The sequence below is a fragment of the Chlamydotis macqueenii genome, chromosome 2, assembly GCF_036417535.1.
Source record: "Chlamydotis macqueenii isolate bChlMac1 chromosome 2, bChlMac1.mat, whole genome shotgun sequence".
In the NCBI taxonomy this organism is placed as follows: domain Eukaryota; kingdom Metazoa; phylum Chordata; class Aves; order Otidiformes; family Otididae; genus Chlamydotis; species Chlamydotis macqueenii.
Window position 1 is genome coordinate 23,354,270 of NC_141557.1, and position 24,786 is coordinate 23,379,055.

Below are 24,786 nucleotides of genomic sequence, written 5' to 3' on the forward strand. Positions count from 1 at the left end.
AGCAGGAAAAGTATTTCTGGTGATAATTGACAGCTGCAGCCATGGTGCAGGAGGCAGTGCTTCATTTTTATTAATGAGGCTGTCAGTATGAGGCTGGATCTCCATGGGAAAGAGGGGATGTTCCCTCCCACCCCTGGGGCTAATTCCTCTTCCACAGAGTGATTTCTTAGGACAGCAAGAAGCTGGCACCTCTGGTTCATGGATCCTGTATTTCTTTCAGAAATGAACAGGCTTGGGTCCAAGAGCTGTTGATCCATGTCCTTTTGCAAGTGTTAAATTCACTTTTGAGATAGGAATATAGCTAAAGAAATATGTTAATTTATGCTAATTGCTCTAGGGGCACTGCTGAGGGACACTTTTCCTGAGGACACAGATAACAAACTATGCTGACTGTAGAAGATCCAGGTTATACAGGGTAGCTTTTGCAGACCGTATTCCTCCCTCCACCTCCCAACTGTTTGTTACTATCCACACCGTGCCAACAGCATTTTCCAAGCCTCAGGTCTCCAAGTATATTTTTCCACATGATTACTCTCTGTATCTTCTCCAAAACAGTTTCAGACTGGAATGGTGCAAATGCAACTAAGACAAACTTTGCCTTTCCAGCATGTTTAAACAAGACATATGATGTTATTATGAGGTTTGCATTCAGGACTTGCATGCAGATGTAGTTTCGATGTTTGTAGTACAAGCTAAAAACTTCTTGTACTGAATAAGTACTCTCAGTTTAGTTTAAAATAATGTATTTCTTTAATGAATACATGGAAATGTATATTATATAGGTCTTAATGACTTGTTTATCTTTAGTTTTCATGGAAATTGAGAGTACTTAGAAAAGAACACAAGTCACCAGCACCAGACAGGTCTGGTTCTCCAGCACCCAGTCATCCAAGGCCATTACAGACACTGGATCGGCTTTGGAGTAATGATAGAAAAGTCTGCATATTTTGGTGGTTAAATATGTCAGAGAAAGCAATTTAAAATCTTTTGCACTGTGTTATGGACTCTGCACTTTTTTTGATTCATTTGCAGGACTTATGTAGAGTTAGAGGTGTGCATGTCAAAGTCCCGGCTTGCTGCACTGTAAGAGACAGCAGAGAATCCCCAGGGATCCTCTCCACAAAACAGCAAGTAATAGCTGTAGACAGAACTGTATACCCAAGGTGTGGAAAACAAAGCAGTATTTCCAGCTGTCCATCATGCCAGACATATGCTCTTTAATTTTTGCAAAAAGTACAATGTTCTCGGTTCACCTGTCTCTTGAGAACAATTATTTGTCAGTGCACAGTGGTCAGATCATCTGTGTGTCACTTTACTGAATTATACATTTTAACCTTATCCTTACTTTACTCAACTGATATGTCGAGTGGTAACACCAGCCCGTGGCTACTGGCATACTGTGCATGAGCATAGTAATACCCCCTTCTTCATTTAGTTATTTGAGAAGAAATCAGCCCTCACAAGGGAGGGACTTACAGGTCTGTATCTTCAGCATTGCAAAGACTTTCCTTTCCTGATAGGATAATTTCAACTTCATTTTGCTTACCCAGGCCAAGCTCTTTTCTTGTTTAATTTGTTGAATGACAGTGGACATCCACAGTGAACATTCTGGTAACTCCTCTACGTGTGCTTTCGCGAAGACGTTTCCCTCTGACATTAGCTGTGGTAGATTTTTTTATAGTCAGATTCTTTTGGAGTCAGGATGATCTCTCTAGGCTGTTGTGTACTTCATAAAGTCATGCTGACACAAAGTCTTGCACTTCCATTTCCGTCTCTAGATGTAGCCCCAGTCAAAACGTACGTGAAGTAAAAGGAAACTCTCATTTGCCTTCAGTGGGTGGAGGATCAGGCCGCACCTGTAGTACTTCACTTTTCCAGCAAAGGTCACTGAGCTAAAAGAGGCTGCAGGAGCTACAAAACATCAGGTCAGATTACTTGTGCAGAATCATTTAGGATCCTGATGCTGCTACTTTTTTTTTTAATTTATTTATCTATTTATTTAAGTCAGCATTTATAGCTTTCTTAGCCAAAGGAAGAAAAGAATCAATGCACTCTATTCACCAGAGACATCTTGAAAATCCTAGACTTTACTCAGTAACAGCAGCAAGGGTAGTTAACATTTATTTGATACATGCAAGTGGGAAAGCCATGGCATAAAAAAACCCCCAGTCTTTTAGCATGTTTTACTGCTGGAGTCAGAGACGGGTTTGCATGGGTGAGCACATGCGCATGTGTCAGGAGTTGCAATACAATATAGCCAGCAAACGTTTCTGAAAAGCCTTATATTCTTCACTTATCTCAATGGATTAACAGCAAAGTGATCGGCTGTAGAACTAGAAAACTGCCTTTATGGTCATCAGAGAAGCTAGCAGTGTATTGGTTTAGCAATTAAAGCAATTAATTCTAAAGTAGATTGTGTAAAAATAGAAACCAAAGCTTTGTAAATTACTCATCCAGTTTCCCTGTAGCAGACAGCCATCCCTAGAGCTTGATTGTGTTTGTCAACAGTTTCATGCAGAGAAGGACAACAGAAATGCAAATATTTGGGCAAGGGTCTGTGGCTATGTTTTGCAGCTATCTCCTGGGTTATTCTAATGCTAGCATAAACCAAACCGCTAATTCAGAGCAACAGCCTATGCGTTTTCTATGGTTAATCACATATTTTTGCAAGACATTAGATCATGCGAAACAATTTTCAGGTCCCTTGTGATACAATGTTTGTTGTGCCTTGGCCAAATCCTGCAAGATGTTAACCAAATAACCAGCCCTTTGATACAAATTTTAGTCTCTGGACTGGGATTTTCCCTCCCAGAAACCAGTCCCTTCTCAGGAAAAATTCCTGGTTGGGCTTGACTTGGAAAGGACAGGTGTCTCTGGGAATACTCTCCCTTCATGCACTGAAGATTCAGGGCCCAAGATCTGCAGTTAAGTGCATCTTTTTTCACATTCCTCCGAAAAATTGTAGTATGGCCGGAAGACATTTTACTTTGCATCTTGTCCTCTTTAGTTTTTTTCCCTTGGGAAGCACAGAAGATGCTGAAACCTGAGCAAATTTCTGTCTGCAGGAGTCCCCTTAGGTTTCAGTGCAGTAGCAGAGATCCTCAGGTACCGTCTGCCAGCAGCAAATCCTCAGGTCCTGTAAAAAAAAAAAAAAAAAATTTGTTTTTTTTTTTTGTCAGGGGAGGAGGGAAGGAGAAGATTTGGTAAGTATAGACACGTTATGTTTAGTTGCAAAGTACAAGGAGGAGAAAACATAGAAAAAGGTAAGAGAGTGATGTTAGATAATAAAGCATCATTCTGACACCAAATTGCCAAACCAAAACCACTGCATGCTAAATATTATTTTTTTTAATTGTGTGGATACAGACTTCATCTGCTGTCTCTGCTATTTATACTAAATGAGGTAGATATTTTGATACCAAACAGTCTCTATCAGAAGGGGACATCACTGAAGAGGTTCTGTTAGGCCCTGTGGGTTCATAACACTTACACCCCAAATACAACACTGGAAATTCTGAAGGAAAAATGGAAAGAATAGGGAAAAAAAGTTTCTTTCAAGGTCTCAGAAGAGTTTGAATGAATTCCAGGGAGAAGGAGCCATGTTTTCTGAGTACTATGATATCCTGAAAATAGTTTTCTTAAATAGCTGGTGGATAAGTCACTACTCAGCCCAAGTAAGAATGATTCCAGTATGAATTAGGCGATTTTAATGACAAATACATGTTACACTATTTGATAAGAAGGCTGTATTATCCACAAACAAGCTGATATTGTCCACTCGTCATATTATCCAGCAAGCTTGTATTATCCACAGATTAAAGAAAAGTTTGTGGTTTTGTGCCATGATGGAACAGAAACTGATGGAAAAATATCAACTTTTTGTGGAAAACAGTAGATTGGGATGGTTCATAACATCGCAGCTCCAAGCTGCCCATCCAACCCCACTCTGAGCAGCAAAATCCACCATTCAGCAGAGTTTATGCTGCTTTTCAAGCTAGAACAAAGCACTTTGTTATAAAAGGCCCTAACACGGTGAGCCGACACAGCAGGTACAGATCTCTCCAAAACAGAAACGGCCACTCTATATCATTGCATCTACAACTGGTTTGGGCTTTGAGCTGGCAGCTGAGACATTTAACTCTGGTTCAGTCTTTCCTTTTTATTCACAGGTCTGATTTCTAAAGAAAGCATTTAGGTTTCTTCCTTTTAGCATTTCCTTGTAAATCAAATTCAATGCATGAGACTCCAATTTTCTGTCCACTTGCTCCAAAAAGCTGAACACTGCAGAGGAAGCCGTATGATTTGTCAGGCTCTTCGGAGCACATTCTTCAAGACTGTAACATTTTAATTATAGCACTGGAAAAAGCATCCATAAGAGGAAGCTGCTTTGCCAGCGTGATGAGGCAACAGAAGAACAATTTATTTGAATGCCCTTCTCAATTCAAATTAGGAAAATTGAATTCCCAGTGTCAATTTTGTCCGCAATATGTCAACGTAGTTATGCGTGTGTACACATGCACATGCACATATTTAGGTGTACATATGTGTGTATGTATATACATGTCATTATATCTGTATATTTATAAATATGTGTTGTATATTTATGTATATACACACGTAATTATATGCATGCTTATAGCGAGCCTGTTAAGGATGGTGTCTATTTCTGCCTGGCTGTTTCCTTTAGAAAAATCTATAGAGCTGTGGGCTCCATTCCCTGAGAGGTGCATATATTTGGTACCGTGTGACAGGACAGGCCAGTCCCCCACATCTCACATGGCTTTTGCAGTGGGGATTCCACATCCAGTAACTGTCAAGAGCTGTTAGAGAGGGCATGAAATCCATGCTGCATCTGACAGCACAGCAGTCTCCAGATAGCTGGGATCGCAATCGATAGCTAACAAATGGCCATTCCACTTACGGTATAATGAGCCCCGTCTGAGCCTGCTTTTCCCACAGAGATGCCGGCACTAATTCTAACACCATTAGCTCCTTTAGCTGGTCATAATGACAGTAAAAATGTGTAATAACATTTAAAACACAGACTGTAATTTCTTTTTCTCTGTTCAGAATTTGTACTTGGCCAGCAAATGACTTAATGAACCAGTTTTGAAGACTTTTCTAATTACCAGCTGTCTCTGGAGGATTTTTTTTGTTCTATTTTATTATGCAAAAAGTCACTAGACTAGCATCTATTTTGGCTGCTCTTGGAAACATTCTTCCTTCTAAATGAAAGAAACTGCATCTCACACTAGGTACTAAGGCAGCACGCTAAACAGATTCAAAGTCACTCTCTGGCTCTCTCATGAATCTCTGCAGCTCTGTCAGAGTCAGGTTGGGTCAGTTCACTAGGCTGAACTAACAGTTTCTCCTCCATAGTATTTTAGTTCTGGGTCACATAATGCACTTAAAATCTCCCATTTTTCTAGTTTCAACTACAGACCTTTAAATTCATGGAGAGATAGGAAATGGCACATATGGTACATTAGATCTATTTCAAACCTAACTCCCTTCCCAGGGTCATGCTAAACCCTGGCTTTTAATCTGAGTGTATTTTTTGTCGAGTCTGGTTGCTGGTTTTCCATCAAGTATAAAATGTAAAAATTAAAATCTGAATCTTCCTGTGGCTAGTTTCTAATAGCTATTCTATTACAAGAGAGGCAGTATTGTTTCTTTCTTTCTTTCTTTCTTTCTTTCTTTCTTTTTATTTCTACCTTGATGTTGACAATCTGCTTACTCCTGGGATGCAGGCTCTGCTCCTCTCAGGCTGCAGAGGTCTGGAGCACTGTTTTCGCCTCTTATTCTGCCCACTCATGGCTGTAGCTGCTAGTCATGGTTTCTAAAAGCCAAGAAATGCAACAGCTTGTGTAGGACACCACACAAATCAGGGCCAGATACCAAGGATGGTGTACACATGCTCAGAAATGGTTCCCCAACACCCACAGGAGCATCTACCCTGGGGCAGCAGTGGCCTGACTCCAGACCGAGCTCCAGAGGGACACCAGCAGCCCTGCAGGTCTGGGGCTGCTGGGACATCTGCACCCTCTGACTGGGATGGGGACCACGGAGGTGGGCTCCTTGCCTGCCAGTAGGAGTGTGCTGGGAGAGAGTCTGTGTTGCCAGACATTGGAGGTGCAGGAGGTCAGCAGGTTGCACAGCAGCAGAGGTCCCAAAAAGGAGATTAGATCTTCTCCGAGACCTTCTCTGGGCTGCTTCTGCAGTCAAAATCCCAAGGTGTGCTGAAGATGAGGAAGGTAGAGCCTGTCCTTGTCGAGTTGGGAAATGGAGAGCTCACTGATGGTGAAGGCTGGGAGCTTGTGACTTCTGGCAATAGAGGATGCATGGGGAATGAACAGGAGGATTTAAATCCTGCATGCAGTTACACGCCTATAATCTCATTGGGAACACAGAGACACAATGGGAGAGCTCACACAACCAGGGTGCTGCCATGGATAGATATAGGCCCTTAGGAAGGACAGGTGGACAGCGTGAGTTGTTCTTAACATGACAGAGCAGAGGGGATGCATGGAGCTCTACCTTGGGACAGGTGATTGGCCACATGAGAGTGATCCCATTTTTGTGGGCATCTGCTACAGATCGCCTGATCAGGAATAAGTAGATAAGGCCTTCTTCAGGCAGCTGGAGGAAGCCTCTTGTTCACAGGTCCTGGTTCTTGTTGGGAACTTTAACCACTCCTATACCAGCTGGAAGAGCAGCACAGCCAACCCAAGAGGTCTCTGGAGTGCATTGGTGGTAGCTTCCTGACACAGGTGATTAAGAAGTTGATGAGGGGAAATGCTCTGCTAAGTCCCATTCTTACCAACAAGGAAGAACTGATCAGAGATGTGGAGTCTGGGGGCAGCCTTGGCTGCAGTGACCATGAGATGGTGGAGTTCAGGATCCTAAGAGGGCAAAAAGCAGTATCACAGCTCTGGAGTTCAGGAGAGCAGACTTCATAAATCTTAGAAGAACACTTAATATACAGCCTCAGAAAGGAGTTCAGGAGAGCTGCTTGATTTTCAAAGGTGCCTCCTCCAGGCTCAGGAACAGTCTGTCCCAATGAACAGGAAATCAAGCAGCAAAGGCAGGAGGCCTGTGTGGAAGAACAAGGACCTTCTGACTAAAGTGAAACTTTAAAAGCAAGCATACAAGACATGGAAGCAAGGTCAGATCACCCAGGAGGAATATAGAGATGTTGTCTGAGTGGGCAGGAAACTGTAATTGCTGCCAGCTCAGGCTCAGTAAGGAGTCTGCTCCTTCTGCCTGGACTGAACAGTGTATCGTGATTAAAATTAACGATGGGTCTATATCCTCGCTTTTGTTCTACAGTCTACTTTAGCCTTGAAATACGAAACTTGAAACTAGTGCCTTGACTGACATAGATGACCTATGTTGTCTCAGGTAGCTAATTATGCTCAAACACTGTGGCTGGAATATCCAGAGCATATCTGCAGACTATGGTTTCAACTGTTCCACTGCAAAGCTACAGTGTTTTTTTTAATTTCATATTCCATCTAAAACCACTACCTTTTCTTCTTGAGTTCAAATGCCTCACCAACTATTGTCACAAACATAACCTAATTTAATTATTTTGGAGATAAGAAGTGAGACACAAGTGCTAAGTATCATTAATAATTTCAAGGGTATGACAGATTGGAAAATTGTTCATGTTAAACTGTGAACTTGTTTTGATTATACCCTTCATTGTATTGTAATTCCTATATTGGACTAGAATGTATAGATCCTGTTACACTAATTGATGTAGTTGGAAAAATGACAAACTTTGGAGCAGACAAAACTGTTGTCTTCTACTCACTAAATTCTGACACTGTTTGGTATATCTTACTATGCAGGAAAATCAAATAGTTCCTTCTTCCCCACTTCACTAAGGAAGCAGAATTCCCATTGATTAAAATTGGGTAGAGTCAAATTAAACTATAAGTAAACATTCTCAGCCTGTATTGTTATGAAGTCTGCTGCTTATATTTCAGACTTAGAAAAGTATGCCCCAAACAGCTTGCTTTTTGCCAGTTGTATGTATTGATCTAATAAAAGATTAAATTTCTGCTTAGAAACCTGAATTCACGTATACATTCTTGGAGAGTTATGGCTAGGAAGACCTCTTAGTTTTATCAAAGCAGTTGCATTCTTCATGTTACTTTGAATCGTCTTTACCTCTCCAATTAAACTCTCCTTACCCTCTCGTATTAATTCTTCCCTGAATCCACTCATTGGAGACTGGAGCTGTAAAAAGACCTCTGCTAGAATGACTGGGCTTGGAAAGTAGGACCTCCATGAGGCAAGATACAATGGCTTCCTCTTTGCCAAGTGCTCTTCATAACTTCTGAACCTCCCAAACAGTTTTGGTCAAAATTAAATTAAGGTGGAGATTGCAAATGTACTGAACTTTGCACATTTTGTAAAAACTGGCAGAGGAACTGAAGACGTGTGTGAACGTCACACTGAGGGGCAGGCAGTTGTGAACCTCTCTTTCAAGAAGCATCAGCCATCTGGCATGGCCTTCTGTTGGCAGGATAAAACATGCAGAGGACATGGAAGGATCTAGGAGAACTGGAAGAAAGGCAACAGAACAGAGTCAGAGGACTTGCAGCAAAAACCCAAGAGAATTTGCTGACCATATGGGCAGAAGATGCAGATTTTCATCACAGGATCTTTTCTTCTGATTGCCAATGGCTGCTCTGTGCAGCCACACTGGCACGTATACATCCCAAGCAGTATTGCTGGCCCAGAAAGGCTTTTCTGGCCCTGCAAGTGGCAAGAAACTTTGTGAAGCCAGTATTTTACAGTCTGATAAATCGTTTATGACCAGATAGGCATTTTGTAGCTGTTTCTGACTTAGAGCTTGCATTTTGATTGACAAACCACCACGTGAGCTTGGAGAATGGCTTGTGTTAACCGTAGTTAGTAATCATACAAGAAGATGAATCAGAGTAGACAGCTACAATCTTGTTTTCAGGCAATTGCCTTGTGATAATAAAGAAGAAAGATGGGAGGAAGGTCAAGAGAGATTTCCCAAAGTCTGATAGCTCCAGATTATTTTATGTCTTTTTATCTTTGTTTAGAGGGCAATTTTAATTATGTCTTTTGCTCTTTATTTGGAGGGCAATTTTTTTTAATAGGTGTGGAATTTCGTTTTTATTCATGGTCTCTACTCTGGCGAAGCTGGAGCTGGGTACCCGCAACCTAACAGGCTTAAATTTAAAGGCAGTATTTAGAAGCCTGTAAAAAGGCCTTAAGACTCTCTCACGACCCATAAATAACAAGTTGGTATTTGCACCATATTTAATACGAAGACTGTGACCAAGCCACTAACCTTTAGCAGCAGCCACTGAGTAAATGTGTCACATAATACAGAAGGTGAAGCAAATCTGTGTAAATAGTGCTCCACAGTATGCGGAGTGGCTTCTCAACTGCCAGTTAAGATAAATTAAATCTTATTTATCACTGTTATCTCTATTTCTTCTAAGTTTGGGATTTTATAAAGCACAACTTCTGAATCCTATCTCATATCTTTATGTTGATGATGTCTTTTCTTTATTTCATTGATTGGTGACATTTTCGATCAAATGATGCACTGCTGTGGGTTTATCCTTAAATTTTAACTTCATTTAATTTCTGCTAGTTCCATATAATTGTAACGGCTATGACTCAAGCACTGACTATTGTTGAAACGCACACTTCATTAGAGCTGAAAATTGAGATCTTGACATGTAAATACCCAATCTAACACCTTGGCCTAGGAAATCTGGTGTTATATGGTTTGATGTCCAACTCCCACGGTTTCTTCTTTCTCAGACTGTTATTTACAAACTTTTTTTTCACACTTCTGTTTCTAACCTGATGTCTGCAGGCAGACTCAGGTCCAATTTTCTTTTAAATGTATAGTCTATCAATTTCATTGACAAGATAATCAGTCAGATTAAGTGCTGCACACTTGCATGTGTGTCAAAAATTTAGGAAACAAGTTCAAAAACCTAACACTGAAATTCAGCTCTGTTGTTCTGAGACTAAAATTGGCATCACAGAAAATGTAGTAAAAGTGTTCTCTTGTAGTATATAGATAGATCTCAAAAATATCCTTTTTTAGTGCCCAGTTAAGTTCCCTTCATATCAACACTTTATATATTTTTCTTCTTCAAAACTGATTATTACATGTATTTCATAAATACACTAATTCACTTAAATGAGCATGCAGACTTTATAATTTCTTATGTTGCTGCAAAATTGTACTTCTAATTCACCTATTATCAGGAAGTAGATGGATTACAACTCTTTTTTTTTAATCTCCTCACAGTCCCTGAAGGCCATCTCTCACCACTCAGCAACATGGCATTTGTTAAACACAAAAGTCAACCTCACCTGTGACTTTTACTCATAAAAGGACGGGAAAACTTTTACAATAGTAAACCTTGAACACATCATCATAGACAAGCTACTTTAACTGGAAAAGGTGAAGTCAAGATATCTAGAAAGAAATAAGTTATGTTCACGTATGGAAGGACACTCCTATGTTTACCAGTGTTAAACAAAAGGATAACAATGGTGTGGCTCATCAAATATGTTCACTGCCTGCAACATTTTTCTAAAGGTGTCAGTTTGATTTAAGATTTTGAGTTATAGAGCAGGCTTTTCTCTGACATTTTTCAGCATTCAGAGCGACTCTCAGCAGAGACATCTCTGGGTAGAAACAGGCAGCTTCTCTGTTAGATGAGATCCTATGTACAACATCTCCTGCGTATGTACCTTCCTATTTTTCCTTGATTAGGTCACTCTGATCAAAACCTAGATCTATAGAAAAGCTTACTTGTTTCAAATCTGAGCTTTTGCTGTCACTATATCTCACAAAATCCATAGCTCGAAACTAGACCACTAAGCTTATATAGGACTTCAAACAAGATGCATAAAAGCATGAACTAAGAGATGTGTAAATTAATTAATGGGAAGAATGCTGTGGCCGAGGTGCCAAAAAATCTTTGCAATTCTTTCCTTGGTCTGCACTGCAAGGAAACACCTTTGCAAAATCCATATTCACAAATTTGGCCAATTCGTCTCATACAGAGCTTTCCTTGTTCTCACCTGGGAAGCAACAGCTTCTCTCTAGCCCTTGTTCAAGTCAGTCTGATGTATTTCAAAGCTCACAAATCTAGCTTTTCATGCCATGCGAACCCCAGTTGCTATGGTATGAAGTTCAAATAATGCCACTCAGAACACATGTGATGAGTGGTCAGAGGATGATTTAACATCAGGTAATGGTCTGGCTCACCCCTTCTCTCAGGGGTTTCCAGCCTCAATGGAGAGGGAGTTCATATAGCAGTAGTTGTACTACCACAGTTTAAAGCCTGTTGCATTAAAAGAAACACTCATCAGTGCACTGATTTATTTTAATATTGTAGGCTACATATTACAGAAATGTAAGACTTCCCCTGCAAATGGGTGAGGTGTGTTTGCAAAAGTGTCAAGAAGCCTAGTGACAGGCCTAGAATCAAGACATGAGACCTACCAGTACATCCAAGATAAACCCATTGTTTCTAAAAGGGAAAGCGGTGTTAGGAGGACAATTCTAATACAGAAGGACTGGAAAAAAAAAAGATAAAACGGGCATCTGGATTTTGTAAAGTGGTTTATTAAAACAATCTAGCAAAATTCCTGTATTTGCTGTTTTTGAGAAACTTTTTTGTATTTGTTAATGTTTTTAGCAAGTTCTACATCAAAATAATTTTTTGCCTGCCCTATTATGACCTTATGTTTAACTAGAGAGTATTTATGCTCCTTTCTAATTTTCTCATTTGGACAAGTCTTCCTTTTTTTTTCTTAAGCATGCCTTTTACTTCTAAAAGCCTCTGTGGTTAATGATGCTAGAAATTTGTTTATAATTTTGATTTTATGTAGTCCTTTTAGAATTGCTTCTTTTGAAAAGAAACACACAGTTATTCAACACTTCCACTGTGATGTCTGAAAAAGTTTTCATGACACCTACAAGAATTTTATCCTTTTCCACACTCTTATTAAGTTCCTTTTAAAGGAATAATCTTTTTTTTTGTTTTCCTATAAGACCCTTGAATTTGAGTACATTTTTATACTAATGTCAGATAAACTTTTTTGGTGATTATACCTGGAACTTTGTTCTACCTGTTGTTCAGTGCTTAATCAAAAGTAGCTTTTCCATTTTGAAACAACTGTTCCAAGAAACAGTTGTTTATGGTGCCTAAAATTATTCTTTATGGCACACTCCATTGTGATCAGTATACCACCTACACATGACTTAAATGAAATTTCCTGCTAGTAGTGAGTTTTTCACTCTCAAAAGCAAACAGATTTCCTTTAGTGTACCATAAGTATTGCCCCTATTATGTTTGGGTTATCCCAACTAATACTATAGGCAAATACCATACTCATTCTCATTATGTCTGGGAATTCAATCCTGGCAGTTCAGTCTGTAAGGATTCTGTAGTTTTCATTATGTTACCCAGCTTTGTTTTCCCTAAGGTATAACTTCTCTCTGTTATTAGTACGATTTATTTTATCATTTGATCAAAAGGCTTAAAACAACCAGTCAGATATTATAAGGAATTGCAGCAGATAGCACTCAGGATTAGAGCTGATCAGGAATTTTAAAGTATAATTTCTAGTATAAACTGCAATTTTTTTTGTCATCTAATTATTTTACTAGCATGTTTAATGAACCTTTTACCGAAAGAATGTTTTCAATTTCTAAACTTTTGACTAGATCTAGGTGAAAAAAAAAGTAAAATAATAGTTCACAATGATCAAAACAAGCACATAAAACTGGCTAGGCTAAGCCTTGCTGTATCTAATAAATCTTACTATAACTACTTCAGACCCAAGTCATACAGTCTGGTGTCCTGTAACTCACATATATATCTTTATTTCACCTTTTGGCTGTTCTATTTTACCTCTTTATACAACAGGGGGGAAATGAAATGTCAGAAGATGGTGGTACCTGAAAATTCATTCTTACTTTGGTCTTTCCAGCGTCTGATTCCAAGCTGTGCTGTTGACTCCCTATGCCATTTCCCCTTGTCTCTGATTTTAATGGCTTTGAATCAGACCCTATATATACGAGGTAAAGAGAGCAGGAAATTGCCTAGATTGTTGTAGTGAATAATAAATAGCATGAGTCACATGAACGATCATCTTAACACTCTACATTTCTGAGGTGTTTGGAGGTTGGCCTCATAGACTTAACTATGCATTACTGTAAAGGAAGGCAGTCGTAATATTTACTTGGGCAAAATTAAGTCCTGTTCTATTGCTTATATATGAGTCATATAGGTGTTACTATTTATCCCCTCATTTTTGCAGGTGATCTGTTTTACAAAATATTTTAATATCTCAATGTTAATTATGAAAAATGTTTCTGTAATTTATTCCTCCCAGGAAAAACACAATTCTGCTTAGTCATTGTTCTAAATTGTCTTTAGACATTTTGAACAACAGCAACATAAGCGTAAAATGTTCCTAAGTTAGAATTAACTCTACCTTACATTCATTTATGTCCTGGTTTCAGCAGGGATGGAGTTAATTTTCCTCTCAGTAGCCAGTGTGTTTTGGATTTTGGATGTGAAGAATGTTGGTAAACACACTGATGTTATGAGTTGTTGCTAATGAGACCAAGGACACTGCCTGGCTTCCCAGGTTTCGCTAATGTGCAGGTGCAGGGAGGGATACAGCCAGAATCATTGACCCAAACTAACCAAAGAGAGTACTCCATGCCGTAAACATCATGTTCAACATAGAACTGGGGGTTGTGGGGGGAGGGGCATCTATCTCTGGCTCCCTCTCCCTCCTTTGCTTGCTGCTCGCTTTCGTTTCCATGATCACTGCTCAGGACAGGCTGTATCAATCATAGGGACATTGGGTGGTGAGAAATAATGCATTGTTCATTTTGTATATTTTAATATCTTTATATTTTGTTATTATTGTCATTTTCCTTTGCTATTCTAGTAAACTGTTTTTATCTCAACCCACAAGTTTTCCTTTCTTCTCAATTCTCTCCCGTGCCCTGCTCGGGAGGGGATGGATGAGCGAGAAACTGTGTGGTGACCAGGGCTAAACCTCCACAACTTGGTACTAAGGGCACCATCAATTTTGTTTCTTGACTAGAAATTCAGAGAGGCAAATGGAATTGGTATTGACAGATCTAGGAGGGTTTCGTGAGTTAGCGTTGCTGTGTGGTACAAGGACTCCATGGACAGGACCATGAAAAGACAAGATCATCTGGAGATTGAAATCAGATGTTTGAAATGAGAGATGGTGGTCAACGTGAATCACGTGCTTTTATCACTGATTTTGCTGTGGGTGATCCCGACAGTTTGATGCTATCTAAAATGTAATATTTAACACAGGCACAGAAGGGAATCAAGATTGCTTTTTACATATTTCCTTAGAACAGTTTGCAATGTGGTTGTTTTTGTAAACTCTACCTAAAATCTTTTATAACATAATAAATTACAATACATTTATAAGGTAGCATGAGGTTCATTTCAGCTAACAATATGACATTAATATGACACAAGTAATTTTTTACATAAATTCTAAATCAGCAAATTTTATAAGTGTGATTCTGTATACATTCCTATTCAGGAAAATTCTTGAGCATATGCTTAGCCATAAATATGCAGTACAATTCCCCACATCAGGAGGAAGTTAATATATGACATATGCTTTCCTGAAAAAGGTTGAATTTCCAAATTTGACCCTATAACATACTACTCAAGATAAATAAGCTTCTGGTCCATAAATGGCTGTTTAAAAAACATCAATATTGACAAGTAATAATTGGAGAAGTGAAGGTCCCCTGCAAGTATAATATTTATTCTAAAAATACATTGTTAGGAAAAATAAAAATTTATATTATTATCCGCCTTCTATGAAGTGTTCAAAATCCTGTGATATTTAACTTACTCTTAAGGCCCATTAATCCGAATACAGGAATTATGGAAATTAACTTCCACTCCTCTTAAACCGAGAAATTAAATACCTAATCCTTGTCTAATGCAGCTTTCGTCATCAGTACTCTTCTGTACAGGGTTTTTTTTGCTAGAGGCACCTGGGGACCAGGTGAGAATATTTTTTAAAGCCTCAGGGTGAGGAGGTTGCTCTCCACTGTGTGTATGTCTGGGCAGACCCTCTTCCTGCCCAGCTTGTCCGCCCCTGGTGGGTTTCTGCATGGGAAGGGGCTGAAGGCTGCCTTCAGACTTGGCTCTCATCTACAGGCAATCACAGGTCTTGTTAAAGCTTTGGAAAATATTCACCTTTCATTCAGGCTAAATGGAAGAAGCAATTAGGCTCCTTTGTGGAGTAAGATAGCTGGAAACAGACTGTGAAATTGTGAGCAAGGAAGCCACCTACTGTTTTTTCTCCTGCCTCAGGAGAAGCCAGGCCTCTTATGTACACTCTTCATAAGTAATCAGCACCAAGAAAAATGCCTGGCTTGGATTATCACTTTCTCTTCTCAAGAAGAACAAACTGGCAAGATCCCAGCTAGTAAGTAGCTACTCAGGTCAGAGATTTCAGTACTCTAATATTATATCTTTTGAAAACGCTTACTGAGCTCTCCTTCCTCAGTCTCCAAATTACAATTCAACAAATTAAAATGAGATTTTGATTCATGTTTATGTGCTAAACTACAATAATGCACAAAGAAAAGCTGGCTCCTTGGAGAGAGAAATCAGCTTTGATAGTAAGGAGCATATTCTTCAACCAATATTTAGCAGTTGTGATAGAAAATGCAATTGAGAGGGGAATGAGTACTTGAGAGGCTATAGTTTTCCAATATGAAGTTTTGTGGTGGCAATACTGGCTTAAAGTGTTCTTTCTATCAGTATCTCCCTTTCAGTCATATTGTCACTATGAATTTGATTCGAGAAGCGATATGGCTAAAACTAAAGAGAAAAAAAAATATCAATCTCCCTGAGAATTTTACTTCCAGAAATTTTCTGTTCCTCAGACCAGCTCTGGGTTCTGCATACAAGGGGTGCACAAAATTGTCATCTACAGTACCTCAAAGAAAATTGTAGAGGGATGCACACCAAAACACCACCTATGCTACACTCTAAACTGCTAGTGTAGATGCACTGAGAACGGCTGACCTCTCTCAGACCTCTCCAATCTGATGCAAATCCAAATAGTTTCCTGTGAGAAGAGATCCCTTATCCCATATGTTATTTTGATCAATGAAGAAACTAATACATGAAATAGCTCAATGTATTGTATTACTGAGTGCTTAAGAGGTATCCTGACTGCAAGGCTCTGTGTTACTTTCAATCTGCCTGATATCCCATGAGACAAAAACATAATGAGAATAAGAATTTGCATGACATACTACAAATTATTTTTGGCACTCAGGAAGTCTGTGTTAAAGTTGTATTCTCCTATATTTTGATGCTTTATATTTTCAATATACTTTTCATCGTAAGTGCTCTATGACACTGAAATCCTAGGAAGAATAAGACAGTATTGTCATCATATACAAGATTTCAAGGCAGAAGTGGTAAATCCCCCTATCTAAACAGGCATCAAGGCACTGCAGTGATTCAGTTTTATTTCAGATTGAAACAGTACAGCTATTTTTTATAATTTTGGGGCATGCAGTACCAAACAATGTCATGTGAAAGACACCTGAATGCCAAGAATAGTGCATGTGAAAAATGCATCAGTGTCACTTCTGTCAAATTGCTGAATTGATTTGCTTGTTTGAATTTGGGACAGATCACAGTATGAGTAAAGAGAGAACAGCTCCAGCAATGAACAGGCAGAAGAGGAATTAAGGTTAAAAACCTTTAAGTTGAAAAAAAAAAGATATTTTAAAAGACACCTTGAAAATGTGATCCCAGTTGAGTGTCTAAGGTACATTCTGCTGAGTGGCTGGAGAAACAGGAGAGGAGGAGACCAAAACAATGATCTAGAAAATGGCATTTATGATCTGATACTCCTCTGCGGAGCTGCACTGGGAAATATTACCTAACTTTTGCAATTTTACACTGCAAGCTGGCAAGCAATCTTACCACAGAAAGGTGGTAGGAAGATGTTAAGTAAGGAGACCACCACCCAGTTCCCATCTCAGCTCCAAGGAAACAAAAATCTTCCACATCCAGAAATTTAATTCAACTGTGCTGGTGGCCTGAAAACATTTTCTAACAGTTCTGTTAATATTATTGCTAAAATCCCCCCTAAATGTTAAAGATCAGGCAATTTTTAAGAACTTCAGAGTAGCAATAAGAACAGCATCACCTTTCAGTAAGGTTACTCTGCCCTTTCGGATTCTGCCTTCCATGGTATTTGGGCTGCTAATGCTGCAGTAGTATGGAGGCACGCAAGTGTCAGTTGCTACTGCCTATTCTTTATTCTTCACTCACAAAGCTGTTAGTGCCAAAACAGGGGGAGCAATGTAAGAGTTGTCATGAAATCTGATCCTGATAAGTATCAGGAACAGTTCACTGCCCTCAACTCCCACCAAAAGCTAAACAACCTTTACCACTTTTGAAGAAACTACTGCAGGACCTCCTGTCTTTCACAGCACAAAGAACTATAAGACAGCAAAAATGCATTTTCTGTCCAAAACCCAAGCTGGGGGAAAGAAGCTTTTACTCATAGCAAGTTTTAACTTGGACTTTGATTTTCCAAGTCTCTGAAGCACTGAATTAAACAGGATAATGCTGCTACAAGGGCACTCAGCTTCTTGCTTAGAGCATTCTCTGCTGAACGCTGAATTTGATCGGTGATCGGAGTATCAGGTTGTGTGTCTGGGCTGAATTTAAGTGTAAAATTTACGGACTAGCTATCGATAGTCCGTAAATAAGCCCAGCTGGATACCGCAGGGTGACTGAAGAATGTGAGCTGTGTGGTAGCCTATTAGTACCAGAGACCAAGAGGGAATGGCAGTGGAGGGAACATTTTAAAAGGCCTCTATATTCTTCCTGCTCCCGGGCCTGGCAATACCTGAACTCATCTTTGCTGCAAATCCAAATCTCCTTGAAGTTTTTTTGACCTTTGTGAGGTTGCTTACAAGCCACAGGACAACAGTTCAAATAATGATTTTTTTTCCTTTTTTTTTCCCATCTGCTTTCTCTAGATGAATCTTGCTCATAAAGCTTGGACCAGTCCCAAACTATGTGTGACTGGCGCCATAGGTGCTGTCTGCTTTGGTTTCCTTGGCAAATATTACATAGATCTAGTGCAAACAAACACACAAAAGCAATTAAAAAAAAAAAAAAGCAGCCTAAAAAAAATAGAAGTACTCCTTTGTACTGCCTAGAATGGAAAAAAGGAAGAATGAGTTGGAGGTAGGTAGAAAAGAGTGAACAGAGCCAAACCAGTTGCTTTCCAGGCCTTGTATGCAGTCCAGGGGTAGAGATGCAAACAGTGCTATGTGACCCATCTCTTTGGTCCCAGCTACTCCCCGTACCAGATTACACTGTTTGCAAACACAACACAAACTTAGAAACTATGTGGGAAACAAGGTTGCTACTTACCGCCGGAAAAAATCACAAGCTTCTTACTGATAGCTCAAGAGCAGAAATAGAAGCAAAATTTCCTATGAATTTGTCATTCGGCTCCAGTTAGCAATATGACAGCATGTTAGTAATGGCTGCTTTGCTCATTTCTGCCACGGGAATTCCACAATCTGTTCTACATGGGCCTCGGATTCCTCCAGGTTAATCTAATGCATGATCTCCAGCCTGAAAAGCTTAAATACTCACAGCTCTTCTCCCCAAGAAACAAACATATAATCAAATCTCATGCTTCAGGGAGTAAGCTGATGGCTGCAGGCTCTGCAAGGAATACTTCCCCTATTTTATGGCTTCGCACAAATTGTGGGGTTTGCTTTTCTTCCGAAGCATGAGGCATTAGCTACTGCTGGATGCAGAATACCAGGCTTAATAAAGCGATGTTCAGCGCTAGCAGAGGCTGTGTTTTTATGTTTTTGTCAGCAGCACTCTGGTTTTCCCTCTAAATTCTGAGGCAAGGGAGAACTATTAATTAGCAGCACTGTTTGCAATGGTATGTCTGAAAGCAGATGCACCAAAAATGGCATTACCTGTAAAGCAAACATGATTGATTATCTGGGGATCATACCTATTCTTGGGATCTCCTTCAGGATCAGAGGTCTGCTGCACATAAACAGAAATACAGCCTTTATGAATGTTTCTCAAATGAGCAGATCTCCCAGAGGATTTGCTATAGCTCTCCAGTTATTATTTTATGGGCCAGTGACCAAGCTGTCCTTATAGCACAGAAAGTAATGCAGTAGCTGTTTGGTTTGCAGACATCTGACACAGTGCTGCAAGTGAATGCAAAAGGATTTTCCATGGGAATAGGAGCGCAGTTGTAAAAATACCTGTGGCACAGGTGGTCTCCCCTCACTGAGGCAGCCAGCTCTCTTTGTTTCACAACTGGTGCTCGAAAGATAGCAATTCCCAGTCATTTTCACAAAATTAAATTTCATTCCACCATTACCCTTTCCCTATAAATTCTATGGAGTGTCAGGACAAAATGTGGAGCCCAGGAAAGACACCGCAGCTAAATTATCTCAAGCAAGGGAAAAGCCTTGAATATTTTACAGGATGGAGTGGCCCTGTGTATTGTGTTAGTCATAAACAAGCACAATGTGAACTCACATTTGGGTTCTCGGTTTCTAAATATACTGAAACTGCCAAGGCAACAGATAATATTTTCCCATCAATAGCCATTGAGTAGACACTTATTCTGTGATCAGTTTTAGCCCCAGAAGAATTAATATGGCCTTGTCACAGGTATAGTTGGCGATTAGAAATAAACAGCCTCCATTTTATGCCAATCTTCTTAAAGAAGCAAGGCCATTTATGCTGACAGCAACAACGAAAGAGCAGGTAAACAATTTGACCTGGAGGTTCACTTAGTAGTTGAGTAAATGTATAGGGGATTTTTGCTAGAAAGCCAAGTTTGTTGAAAGAAGACTGCAGCAAATTCAAACTATCTCTTCAGCTGCCTTTAAATTCTTTCTCATTTTAAATTTTAAGTGTTTGGTGCAGTTACTTAATCTTCTAGTTCCCTTTTGGTTGGCATCTTTGGAGGTGGTGCTAGGAAAAAAAAAAAAAATGCCTCCTGCAAACTACAGTGAGCCCCTCAGGAGATTATCTAATACCTTAATTCCCTCTAGGTGATTATTGGAGAACCTCCAAACCCGTGATATTTCAAAGAAGAGCTATGGCACCATAGCACATCTCTGCAACAGCCAGAACAGCTGTCAGGGACCTTAGCTCAGAGAGTGCTTAATCAGAAAGTGGTTACCTTGCATTTCCCCTGTCTGGTTCTTTTATGCATCTGATGCCTCTCATCCCACACTTGTGGCTGGAAGTTGTATAGGACAGGTGAGATCCTCATTGTAGATGTGAGTGGTGCCAGTCTTAGAGCAGCTCCAACCCCTGGGTGAAGGTCTGCAGTACACGGGCAAGAGATGATAACAACAGCAAAGAGAAACAATGGAGTAAACTGCCAAAAGACACAGCCGAGAGCAAAATATTGAGGTACATCCAACGTGTCTCCTAAGCGCAGCGTAAGAGTAAGAAAATGTATAAGAATAGAAAAGTATGCTTTTTTAGTCTCCCAGTTAATAGTGAGGTGGAATTAAGACAGCAGTGGACAAAGGAAGAAATGCAAGTACAATAGTAGGAACCGTGATGTGAAAAACAAAACCAAAAGATTTATGGCTCTGATTCGCAAGCGATAAGAATGAACATAATAAAAGTAGAATAGCAAAACTAGTTAGACAGGAGCACAAATCACCTTGATACCAATTTGTAAAATAAATAACTTTTCAATAAAAATTTGAACTGGAAAAAAAAAGTGTGTTTTCACACATAGCTCAGAGATCACATAAATGCCAAGTGACACGACAGTTGCTGAAATAAATGCTCTTTTTATGAACAGCAGAGTGGTAAAGCAAACAAAATAGATGCATAAAATGGGTAAATTTCCAGTGTATTAGTTATTGCTGCCTCTGAGCTGCAGTAAATTACAAACTCATTTTTACCTTTTTTTGTGTTCATGAATACATTTTTGGGACTGTTTTCCACCCTCTTCTTTCACAACTCCATTTTTTTAGAGATTTATATTCTTCTTTAAAATCTATAAATAAAAAGTATCCAAGTCTTTTGTATACAAGGAAAGAGGGCTGAAAACTCAGAAGAAACTATTTATTATGCATTTCTGAACTTCCCTTGCATGAATTCTGTTGCCTGTGAACACATCACTTCCATAAAACTTGTTTTTGTCTGGATATTTTTCTCCTTACAAATGAAATCCAAAGTAAGTTTTCCTCGAAAAATCATAGACTTACCCACCCTGCAGTTTTTGCCTTTATTTTTCTTTTCTTGTTTGTAGTACAAAATCACAGTAAGTTCTCTTTATTTACTGCTTACTACACCTATAAATAAAGGATGTAAGATTGTCAAGATGGAGTGAACTGGAGTCAAAAAGATGAAAGATTTATTTGAAATACAAGTTGACCATTCCCGGCTGAGGGGAGGAAACTAGTCAGTGACTCTGAAAGTGAATAGAATAAATAAGTCCCGCAGAGAAAATGTTAATCTCTGACTCTAAATACATCCTCTGCCATTCCCCTCAAAAAAATGAAACAAACACACACCCTGAAAAAAGAAGTAAGATTAAAGTTAGGGACTGTTAAGTTCAGATATGCCTCTGTTTTCATCATCTGTATAGTCATTTATATTCGTGCAAAAGACTGTCTTGCTCATTTTTGCACTGAGATAAATGAGCATGCAGAGAGGAGGGCAAACAGGAACCACAGCCAGAGTTTTTCAGTGCGTTTATGAGTTTGTATGTGCAAATACAAGAGGGTGTAATTACTTACTGTGCTTGTATATAAGAGGTTCTTTAAAATAGCCATACAGGAACATAAATATGGTGGCTAAAGTCTGAAACCACTTAGGTGTAATCCCCAAAATGCATGTCAATATCTCCTCTTATTTTCAAGTCAAGGTGAGGGACCTGAGTCCTGTAACACTCCAATAATGCAGAGCAGAAAACATCTGCACCTGTTTTCTAGAGCAGATTCCTAGTACAGGTTCCTTCCATTCTTATGGATTCTGTGGCTTCACAGAGATCAAGACACATTACTCAAACTTGATAATTTTTTTAATTGAATTTCATAATCACATCATTCAAGATTTATCCAGAATAGATTAATATACTATAACTCAAGCCTTATTTAATCTAGCTGCCTGATTAATGTGTAGTTCTGTGACTTTTGCATGAAATTCAAAATAAGCATTCCAAATTATTCAGCGAAAGAAAATAAGCCCAGCAAAGAGAAAAACATCCTGCTAGCTTTCATTAAAAACCTCATGCACATTGACACAAAATTAATCAAGTAAAATAAGAAACATATCAAGACTTAAGGATCAGTTTTTCTCCCCCCCCACCACCACCCCCTCAGTCTTTCTTTACCTTTACTGATCATTAAAGCCACTAAATGTGCTGACAATCCTCTACCCATGGAATTGACTGTCGAAAAGGACAATGGCGGAGTGTAACAACATTTTTTATCAAAGAGTCGCTAGGAACTCTGTGGTGGGTTCTACAGTGAACACACGTGTCCAAAGGCACCCCAGTCCTGATGGTCAGTGAAGAACATCTGCTTATTTGCTTTTTCTTTTCCCAGGCTGTAGAGCAGAAGTATAGCTGAGACTTGATATTGGTCACAGGTAGTATCAGTTTTCAGTCACTGTTGGTTCAGGCTGACATACATATCTATACCCTACTAAGTACAAACACTGGGCTCTGTTATCTACATCATTTTAAAGCTTAGCAGCTTGAGGTTTTTCTTACTTGCTTGCTCCTCCAGTCTTCATTCTAGTTTGTTATGCATTATCAATCTTGTAATTGCAAATAAGAAAGCCCCTCCAGGAAATCGGAGGCTTTGTCTGGGTTTCATCTGAACTGGGCTTTCAGACTTCACAAGTATGTTTCTGTCATTCTAAATGGGAAATAAACAGCATTGCTGACTGAAATTAATGGCAATGAGACAAAATCAATTTTTTTCTTTGTTGTGTGACTGCAAAAAATTTATGTTTTATTTTCTCCTGACAGCTGGCTATCAATCATGCATGAGTCATGAAGTCTTTTCATCAATATGACTGTCAATCACCAGATAAGCTAGATGCAGGAATTTACAGATCCAGTAAAGTTGATTCCCAGCAGTATTAAATTCATCAAAGGCTTCAAGCACCATTACAGTCTATTTTTTAAAAACCTTTCTTTTTTTTTCCTTTGTTTTCCCCCAGAACAGATGATTGTTGCCTCCTATATTATGTAAAGAAAATTTATGACAAATTAAAACTTCCTTCAACCTTCTTGCTTGTAATGAATTTTTTATATTTTAGAGAGTTTGATGATCTTTTAGTTAGCTGTCTTTAGTCACATCATGCAGTTCATTCCTCCTCTCTCAAATCCTGAAGCTATATAGCAAAGCAGCTACTTGATGGGTAGCTTTGTAAAATTCATGATCCAAGATCTACTAATAATGTCTCTCAGGTCATCATTATCAAGATTTACAAGCATGATAAGGTCTTAGAGGTAACTCCACTACCAAAAAATATAGTTATTTTAGGATATGTTTTTATGCAAGATGACATCTCCACTCACACTGAAATTTCTAGGCATTAGATAATATAAAATACTGGCATATTTTTGAAATTCGCCGGCTCTGTCTCCATTATCTGTTCTCACCATATTTAAAATAATTAAATGTCTTAGGTATTTCATCCACAGTGGAAGAAAAGAAAGAGAGATTAAACTTTCCAGGTGACAGATTCTACTTCAAGGATGCTTAATGAAACTCCAGATTATCTAAGATTCATGGATCTATCATTTCAGGAAAATATTCAAAATATGGTTCCTTAAAAAGTTTCAAACTTTATTAAATCAGTATTGAGTGATAATAGATTAACAGAACATGAGAGCTATTTATGGCAATTGCCAGAGATGAGTTGTGAATAGCATATATTGTTCAGTAATTGGACAATCTTTAAGAAAGAAGGCATCTTTGGACATAATTCTATCTTGTACTGTGAAGCCTTTTAAACCCAAAGTTTGAAATTGAATAAAAATGGCAAGATAGAGCAATCTCAGTACTTCTAGAATAATCTTTTCAAAACCATATTCTACTTGGTGTGATGCTGCCTATTTATAAAAAAAAAAAAAAAAAAAGAAAGAAAGAAAGAAAGAGGAAAAGGAGTAAGTGATAAAAAGAATGTGAGTGAAGTGAAGAAAAATAAAAAAAAATTAGATTTCCAGAATCTGATTCAGTGAGAACAGCAAATTAGATCATCCCATCTCAGTGTGGTTCCTTATTATGTAGAACTGCAGTGTCACTGTGAACACTCCAAACAGAAGCAGAGAAAGACTCTCCACAATTAACAGTAAAGAAAGACCATGATAGTCATTGGACAGTCGTTGCAAAATACTTTATTTCTATGCATTGCATGTAATCAGATGTCACCCTCTTTTCATTTTCCTCTATTAGAGGCTAGACACCTATGCCTAACTCAGATTTTGTTTACACTTTTAAGATCATATTCTTCTGTAATCTCCAAAAAGTAAACTAGATAAGAAGTATACTTCAGAATTGGTTTGGAACCTGAGCCCAGATCTAAGCAGAATTTTGTTCACAAGGATTTGTTGCAGTGTACTCTGCACTGGGATGAAGGTTGTTCAGGAAGCGTGTGAATAAGTGGAAAAAAT